The sequence below is a fragment of the Pygocentrus nattereri genome, chromosome 11 (genome assembly GCF_015220715.1).
Source record: "Pygocentrus nattereri isolate fPygNat1 chromosome 11, fPygNat1.pri, whole genome shotgun sequence".
Taxonomy (NCBI): Eukaryota; Metazoa; Chordata; class Actinopteri; order Characiformes; family Serrasalmidae; genus Pygocentrus; species Pygocentrus nattereri.
Genome location: NC_051221.1, coordinates 30,126,639 through 30,135,054, shown reverse-complemented (window position 1 = coordinate 30,135,054; position 8,416 = coordinate 30,126,639). Strand labels below are relative to the sequence as shown.

The 8,416-nt window shown below is 44.8% G+C and overlaps 1 protein-coding gene across 3 annotated transcripts in view; it reads left to right on the top strand.

Moving 5' to 3' along the window:
* Positions 1-285: 285 nt before the first annotated feature.
* Positions 286-8,416, top strand: part of cntn1a (contactin 1a) — a 79,638-nt gene continuing 71,507 nt past the window's right edge. For all 3 annotated transcript variants that reach the window (XM_017699371.2, XM_017699372.2, XM_017699367.2), the window contains exon 1: positions 286-420. The gene's annotated coding sequence lies outside the window, so the exon portion shown is untranslated. The remainder of the gene's footprint in view (positions 421-8,416) is intronic.

The following is an 8,416-nucleotide window of genomic DNA, read 5'->3' as shown; positions in this document are numbered from 1 at the left end:
TACATGTGAACAGCGAAGAGCGATGCTGTGGATTTTAACGGTCCAGCCGAAGACCGAGGCGACCGTTACCAATCACAGCTCTGTTCACAGCGGAATCAGCGCGAAAGCGTGTCTGGCAGCCGCGCTGGCCAATAGGAGCGCTCTCAGAGCCCTCCGCCATGGAGACCGTCGCTAGGTACCTTCCAATCAGTGCGCGCTGTAGTGACCGTTTCTAAGCGTCTTCCAATCAGAGCGCGCTGTGGCGACGGTCGCTATGCGTCCTCCAATCAGAGCGCACTGTGGAGTCCGTCTCTAAGCATCTTCCAATCAGAGCGCGCCGGGGCCGAGCAGCCCGCGCTGCGCGGCGGTGTGGCGACGCTGAGCTGCTGCAGGTGGGGCTCGGCCAGGGTACGCGCCGGACGGACCGTCCGTCTCTCGCAGGTAAGGACGCCTTTACCGGCCCGAGCTTAATGTGACTGCGGCCTCAGGAAGGGCCTTTCGGGGGGGAGAGGGAGGCCGTGCTGTCCGCGAGGCTGCGTATGGCGCTGGTACCGCAATGCAGAGCCGTGTGTTCTGCTTTTGCCAATAGAGGTGGCTGAACTTCAGCATTTCTCATGTTTTCTGTATTTTGCTTGGCTTGTTTGAGGGTCACGCTGACGGCCATGCGCCGGACATCACACCAGACATCTTTATCAGATTAGCCACTGCACGTATCCTCTTGTCTGGGTTGTCTGTGGTGTCATGGTTATAAGGTTGAGTGTTTTTTGGGGGGCGGGCAGTTGGTTTTTCACCTGTCTCTCCGCACACGGTGGTGATTTGGGCAGCTTGTTCAGGAGGTTGATGCAGTTAAACACTATAGACACTGTCACAGACAGTGTTCTTGATTTGTGCTCATGAAAACAAACTGTTGATGGACAGTTGTACGTGGTAAAATTTTTGCTGCTCCACTGACTAGGGCTGATGGGTTAACTCCCAAGACAGATGGCATGTCACCTTCCTGCAGTGCTGTAGGGAGTCTCTGTCTAGGTACATGGGTGACTCCCAAGAGCCCCAGGCGTGTGGACACAGCTCAGGAATGGACATTAGGTGTAACAAATACCACACGTCATGACCGAAGTTGTGCCAGGAATGACCCGCATCCCAACAGCGATGACATGAGGTGACAGACCTCTCCATCACCTCAGGCAAGGCAGGTGGGGTGCACTTGGTCTACAATCATCTCACACATCTGCGTTTGTCTGGCTGTTTCATATGTGAAAAAAGTTTGCCCTTGAAAAAGCGTGTGACCCATGTCTGTCAATCATACAACAGTCTAGAGGCAGTTCTGCTATCAGTCAGTGCATGCATATTAAATAGTACAGACTGAATTTTTTTGCAAGTCTCAGCACTGTGCTGTGAAACAGCATATCAGAAATGCATGCATTGGAAGTGAATGACCAGTTAGCCTGCATTAATTGCTTATCTCCCTGTAGTGTAGACTGTGTGCTCTTGAGATAGCTTAAGACCCTTTTCATGGTGCCATCTTGCCTCCCCTCATTGCCCTAAGGGTAGTCCACACACTTTAAAGACATGGGGGATAGAAGAAAGCTCTTTTTTTATGACTCCTGCTGGGATGGGGCTTATGCCCCTGCTCTTTCTCTTGGGGGGGGGGGGTGATTATACTGGATGGCTGGCTTGCACTCATTACATTAAGGTCATTATAGTCGAACAGGAGCTTCTATGGCAGAGAAGCACTTTAGAAAGCGCCGCTCTTGTAGGCATGTTCTTTGTGTACATTGAAAGCGTTGTGTATATTGTCTTTACCGTATTGTCAAACCTGGACGTCATACTGTGTAGCAGAATTGTGACATTAGTTATGACCTGTTGCCCTTGGCGCTTTGAAGCAGCAGGCTTCTGTAAAAGGTAAATGTCAACAGCAGCAAGTCCTTGCTCTCTGCTGTCATCTGCGATCCCGTTGTCTCCATGACCCTGTGTTCCAAAGCTTCTATAAAGGACATGGTTATTTCTCCAAAGCCACCAGAACTAAACCAAAACTAGGTTTTCTTCATCAGTCTGTGAGTCAGTTTATCTTTTCCCACCAACTATATCTGAATCATCTCTGGCAATTCATATTAAATGTCTGTCAGTCTGTGTGAGTTCCAGATCCCAAGTGATGTCAGTCATGAAGTACACATTTTCAGCATGGCACTGCCAGCCTTGTTTAGAAATGTAATCAGTGCTCTTCCACAAGTGTCGGAGTTATGTTTAGAGACACATTTGATGTTACCTTGACTGATAACGTTTATTGCGAGGTTACTGAAAGAGACCACGCTTTCTAGGAAGTTTATTCCTGCAAGTATAGTGACATGACCGATAAAGCAGTGATGCCTGTAGCTCTGCCACAAGTCCCCCTGCGTAACCTATGAATGTCGGATACCTGGTGGTTGACGGAGATTTAAAGCCATCCAGTGTCATTTTCTGTTAAATGAAAGATGAAGAAATAAGAAATTTCATTTAAAGCTGTGTATAGTGGGTTCATAGAGTATAAAGACATCATAATCCTGAGTTTAATGTTTGTGCTGGCTCAGATTTCTAACACATTTCCAAGCCAAAAATGTTTTCTACCTGACCAGTGGTGCTACCTCACTGTCTTTTGGAGAGAAGCATGATCCATCCACTGTAACACCAGGAGAATAGCACTGCACTATTACTGTGACTATGCACTGTGACTATAAGCAGTACATATTTGGCAAGAGCAGGCCTGGTACTGGTAATAATACAGTCTTTAATGTTATCTGTAACCTAACCTCATTGAACAGCACACCTAACCCATCCACCACAGACCAAGGATTAGGCTCCTAAATACATTCATTAGCTGATTCATTTAAATATTTAGCTTTAATTTATTGGTGTTAAGCTGTCTAGCAGCAGTGCTAAACTGGACATGTTCACGAGGCTCCAAATATGGCTCATATGTCATGAATAGCCTGAACATGGATTTAGCCTAGTGTTGTAGTGGAGTGGTGAAGTGCCTTCAGAAATTCTGTTTAGTCTAGGCTAGTGGTCCTTGAGATCTGCTTTCTAGCAGCATCTAATTCCAACCACAGGCTGCACCTGCTGCAGCTAATTAACTTCTTCAGAAGTCCTTTATTGGGCTGGATCAGATGTATTCATGTTAGGTAGGGAGGGGGCAGCGTGTTAGATGATGGTTGGAACTAAACTCAGCAGCAAAGTGGATCTCCAGGATGAGGGTTGGTGACCACTGGTCTAGGTTTAGGCCTAATTTGATTCTAGGAAACTGGCTCTTGAACATTAATTGTTTTGTTGGTGATGCCAAAGAAGAGAAACCGGGGATATCCGAGACTGCAAGACTCTGTCCGATCTTATAATTACACCCCCAGTGCTGGTGTGGACGTTTCATTTTTGCGCTGACCTATATTTATGATTAGTCCCATGTGATTTGAGAGTTACTGCTGCTGGATAAAGATAACTAATTGCATCTGAGGAGGAAGCCACTCGGGTTTGACTGACAGCTTTGGCATTTGGCAGGCAGCAAGGGGTTGACCGTGGCAGTGCTCATTTGTCTGTCTACTGGCCAATGTCAGCTGTGACAAAAGGGATGAGGTCTGGGACACACATACCCTCTCACATACCCCTTCTCAATGAACAATTAGTGTTCCTCCTTGAAGATTACACAGCTTGTGGACACTCTGCGTAAGCACCTAAATACAAATGCACACACATGAAGTGAAACTCGTAATGCTTTGAAGTTCTGTGTGATGAGCTGCTTGCACGTGAGGAGACACATAAACACGTGAGCCTGTTTTTCTTGATTGCTCCTGGAGATTTGTCAGCGATTTCTTTAACGTCAATCAATACTTTCACTAATGGAATTGTTGTGAGCGGAATGGAACTGTTGTGAAGGAAGTGTGCATAGGTGAGCGTGTGTGTTATCTGTGGGGGATGAAACCTTGGCTACACTATGCTTGTGGGGGTGCGCATTTCTTGGAGAGGCAGTCATGTTTGTGTTTGTGTGTGGGTGATTCCATGTGTGTCTGTGTGGATGAGGGAGTGTATTCTGGAAGTCTCTCCTGCTTTATCTTAGTGGGGTTTCCATATCGTGACCATGCACTGTGCCCACACCTTCATGCTTTTCATTCTGATTCTGCAGCGTCCCTGTGAGCACCTGAGACTAATGCTGTAAAGTCGCTCTGTTCTGCTTTTCCTCTCATCTCCCTTCCACTCCCAGTTCAGCGCAGGTGTCCCCTTTTACTGGAACTGTGTCATGTTACATGCTGGAGCGTGCACAAAAACCACCAGTCTCAGAATGAAGTGAGATGTCAAAGTGAAGCTCTTCCTTTCATCAAACTCTCCAGGTCAGAATTTACACCATCTGAATCTTCTGGACTGCTAAAGATTGCAGTTGCTTAGACAGTTGATGCTTAGACTCCTAAATATGTCATTAAGCTAATAACCTGAAATGCATCTCTTCCATTTAGAGAAAGCCTAATCCAAGTCCAGTTTCAAGATCTCAGTGAAGTCTTTATGTGTGAGATGAGACTAAAATCATGAAAACATTCTTATACTACTGAGAGTCTTTGTTTAATGTCTGGCTAAATTTATTCATGTTGGCAAGAGAGCTTAGGAGCGTTTCAGGCACTGTCTGGATGATCGTTATCTATGTGATGTTCCTTTTTGATAAACGCACTGATCCTCTTAAGACGGCCGGGCTGTCCATCAAGGATGTCAGTGTTGTGCAACAATCAGATTGCTGTCCTCCTATTAGGGTAATGGATTTAAGTCGAAGACTCTAAAGTGACTGGTTTATTGATGACATCAATTATAGAAAATATATAGTTAAGCACTTTTGCTCTGTTTGCTGTATCTGTTGCATATGGATTGTGACTACATGGTATAGTGTTCCTTAACCATCTGACACAATACACATACATACACACACACACTACTCACACACGCATACATATTACTTTTAAATGGGTTAACATAACTTTCATATTGAAGTGTTAGGAAGTTCAGCCTTGATGCTGGAGGAGAATCAGTATTTTTAGCTTGCGTGGTACGATGGAGGTCTTAAGGGAAATAAGGGACTGTTTTAGAAGTCTATTACAAAGGATTTGCCCTCCCCAGCACTAATTTCAGTCATTTCACTGATTTCATTGTTGCTGCCAGGTTTACTGTATGGCTACGATTAGATGATTCAAGACATTGTCTTTAGAGGATTCACCTGAGCGAGGATGTGTTCAGTTCATTTAATCGATACCCTCCCTGTTTTCCTTACAGGTCGTTAGTTTCATTTGGATAAAGCCAACCCAGATCAGAAGGCTGAAAGCTGAAATCACCATAGTACTCTCTGAACATGTTAGGCAATGTGATTTAGAATGAATTGTTAGGGTTTCGTTGATTGTCTCCCGTCATTTTTTCATTAGAAACTACAATATGCTGAAAGCTTGTGTGTGTAAAACAAACAAATATGATTTTTCCTTTGGGGCTGGCTGCTGTTGTTTACAAATTATAACCAAAACTGATTGTGGGGGGCCTTATCAACCATGCTCTGCTTTAATACCGGTCACTGTACTGTGGCTACATTGGTCCAGTTTGTGCTTCAGGCATGACCACTGAATACTACTTACACAATTAATGAGGCCCACACAGGACTTCCTAAAACAGTTCATAAACAGACGTGTGTGTTAATGACTTCATTTAATGTTTAAAAACAGATGCTAACCTTACTGCGGATTATAAATGTAAAGCTCTTATGTGTGTAGCACAAGAGCTGTAACAATTAAAAGTTTAAAAGCTTTACAGTTGTGTTGAACCTGAGCCAATTAGGCTTTATTCCATCTTGGTTCATCGCCATGGTGCAGAGCTCCAGAGCCTAGTTACTGTGGCTCAAAGCTTTTGTTAGAGTGGACATGTGCATGGCTAATTTAACCCAATGAAGGTTCCTCTGCCAAGCTCTAAAACATACTTGATTCTCCAAAACCTTATTAGAACATTTAGACACCAAGCACCAAAATAGTGCAATATTTCAATAATCTGAACCTCTCCATCTCCCTTTGTAGCTGAGCATACTTTTCTTTAGACAAACCCGTCAGTATTTCCAGTGCTAAGGGTAATGTACAGTGCAGTAATAAATAGGAGCATGTTAAAATGAAGGTCTCTCTGAGCATAGCGATACACTACTGATGTCATATTTCTCTAAATAAGCCTCATTATACATTTAGGGCATCCTGTTCTGCTCCTCCCAGCCTCAGATGGTTGAAGTTGTGGATCGATCGTACTCTACTGAAGATGGCTCCAGCGATGAACGGAAGCGTATTTAAGCCAAGAAATCCCATTACTGGTGCAGGAGGGGGCGACGAACCAATAATACTGCACTCAGGGAGCCATCCTATCCCCAAGCTCTCACTCTTATTCAATCCATCCTGATTTTATGCTGTTGTTTCAACAATTGGGCCTCAGTAAGAAAATGCTGTGTGTTTTCGCCTCTATAATTCTCTCAGAGCCATAAATATCCAGAGCTGTGCTGCAAGTGGGTAATATCTGCCCTGTGTTTACTCATACGCTGTGATTTGATTTTGAATGGGTGTGTTGCTCTGCCCCGGACAGTGACTCTCCATCACTCACATGCTCTCTTCTTAGCCTGGCTACTGTTTATTCATGTCCTTTTTAATGATGGCCCTGATGCTGAATTCTCGCTGCTGTTGACTGAATATTCAGTTAGAGTTGCAGTAGCCATGGAAAAGTTAGTCTAATGGTTTGGTGAAGGTGTTCCATGTGTGAAGAACAAACGCAAGTGTTTGTGATGAGTGGATTGTGAAAATACTGAATACTCTTTTTTTTGCTTCTGCACCAGCATGGCCTTAATTTAAAACCATGCTTGGGCGTGAATGAGGAAAGTGGCCTTAAATGTGCATGCATACTTTTCAGTTTGGTCCTCAGCTGGCTAGTCTCCGTGTTCTTGGCTAAGGCAGCAGGCCTGACAGAATTCCCCTTTGAAGAGCTCATTGATGTGGGAGCATTAGCATTCGCGGTGGGTGAGCGCGACAAACGGGTCGCTTAGCTGTTCCACGCCATGCCGCTCTGCATCCTCAGGAGCTTCTCAAAGGTCCTCCACGCTTTCTCTCCACGCTGCTGAATGCTGAATGAGAGAGGATAAAGGACCCTAAGAAACCTGTGTATGGCTGCCTTCACAAAACAAACTCACTCACACACACAAATGCATGCACAATTAAACATGATCCACCTCAAAAAAACAGCTTTTGTGGTGCAGACTTCTAGAGCAACATGGAAGAAGGAGAAAACATGTGCGACAGCACTGAACACTGTTCATATTAATTGACAGCTGCAGTTTTTAGCAGCAGTATTTTGTCTTGTTTCACTCACTCTTTCCTGTGCTCATTACGTAAACGTAAAACCACTTTTCTCTGACAAGGTTATCATACCAGAGACCCCCTTTCACTGTTTGGAAAAGCCTTTCAAATTGTGCTTATTCATACTGGCTTCATTGCTCAAGCTATGAAGCAGAAAGGTGGAATTTTTAAAATTATAGCAGTACAAAAGGATTGCATTGATCTGGTTTTTACTCAATAATGGTTGTGCTTCACATCTTTTGGTTCAAAGAACTGACTTCATGAACAGAATTTAACATGTAGATAAGTGATACTTTTTTGATCCCACAACCGGGGAAATTCCACCTCCGCATTTAACCCATCCGTGAAGTGAAACACCACATACACACTAGTGAACACACACACTAGACACTTGCCCGGAGCGGTGGGCAGCCCTATCCACGGCGCCCGGGGAGCAGTTGGGGGTTAGGTGTCTTGCTCAAGGACACCTCAGTCATGGACTGTCAGCCCTGGAGATTGAACCCGGCAACCTTCCGGTCACAGGGCCAGATCCCTAACCTCCACGACTGCCCAGATTTCAAACCCACGCGGACACAGGGAGAACATGCAAACTCCACACCGAGAGGACCCCGCCCGAGACTCGAACTGGGACCCTTCGTGCTGTGAGGCAACAATGCTACCCACTGTGCCACCGTGCTGCCCTAAATGTAGTGCAACAGAATGTCCCTGTCAGGCATTCAGGAGTTCAAAAAGCAAAGACAGATAAGCAAGGATTATGTTTCACTCTGGTTTCACTGGGAATGACATTAATGCTTTTACTTTTTGTAAATAAGCCAATATGGACACTTAGGATAACGCAATGATGATTTAATCAAGCCTAACAGATTCATATTTCAGTACTTTGTCATTCCCTGGGAGACGTTTGTAAACCTCTCTGAGATACTCATCAGGAACTTGTGAGACTAATTGTGTTTGTGGTGAACTGGAGGGATGGTTTTGTGATTTGTGTGAGGATTGCTTTGCAGAGTAACACTCTTTGTAACTCATAGATGCTCTACTTTGCAGTGACCACACTAATAAATAGA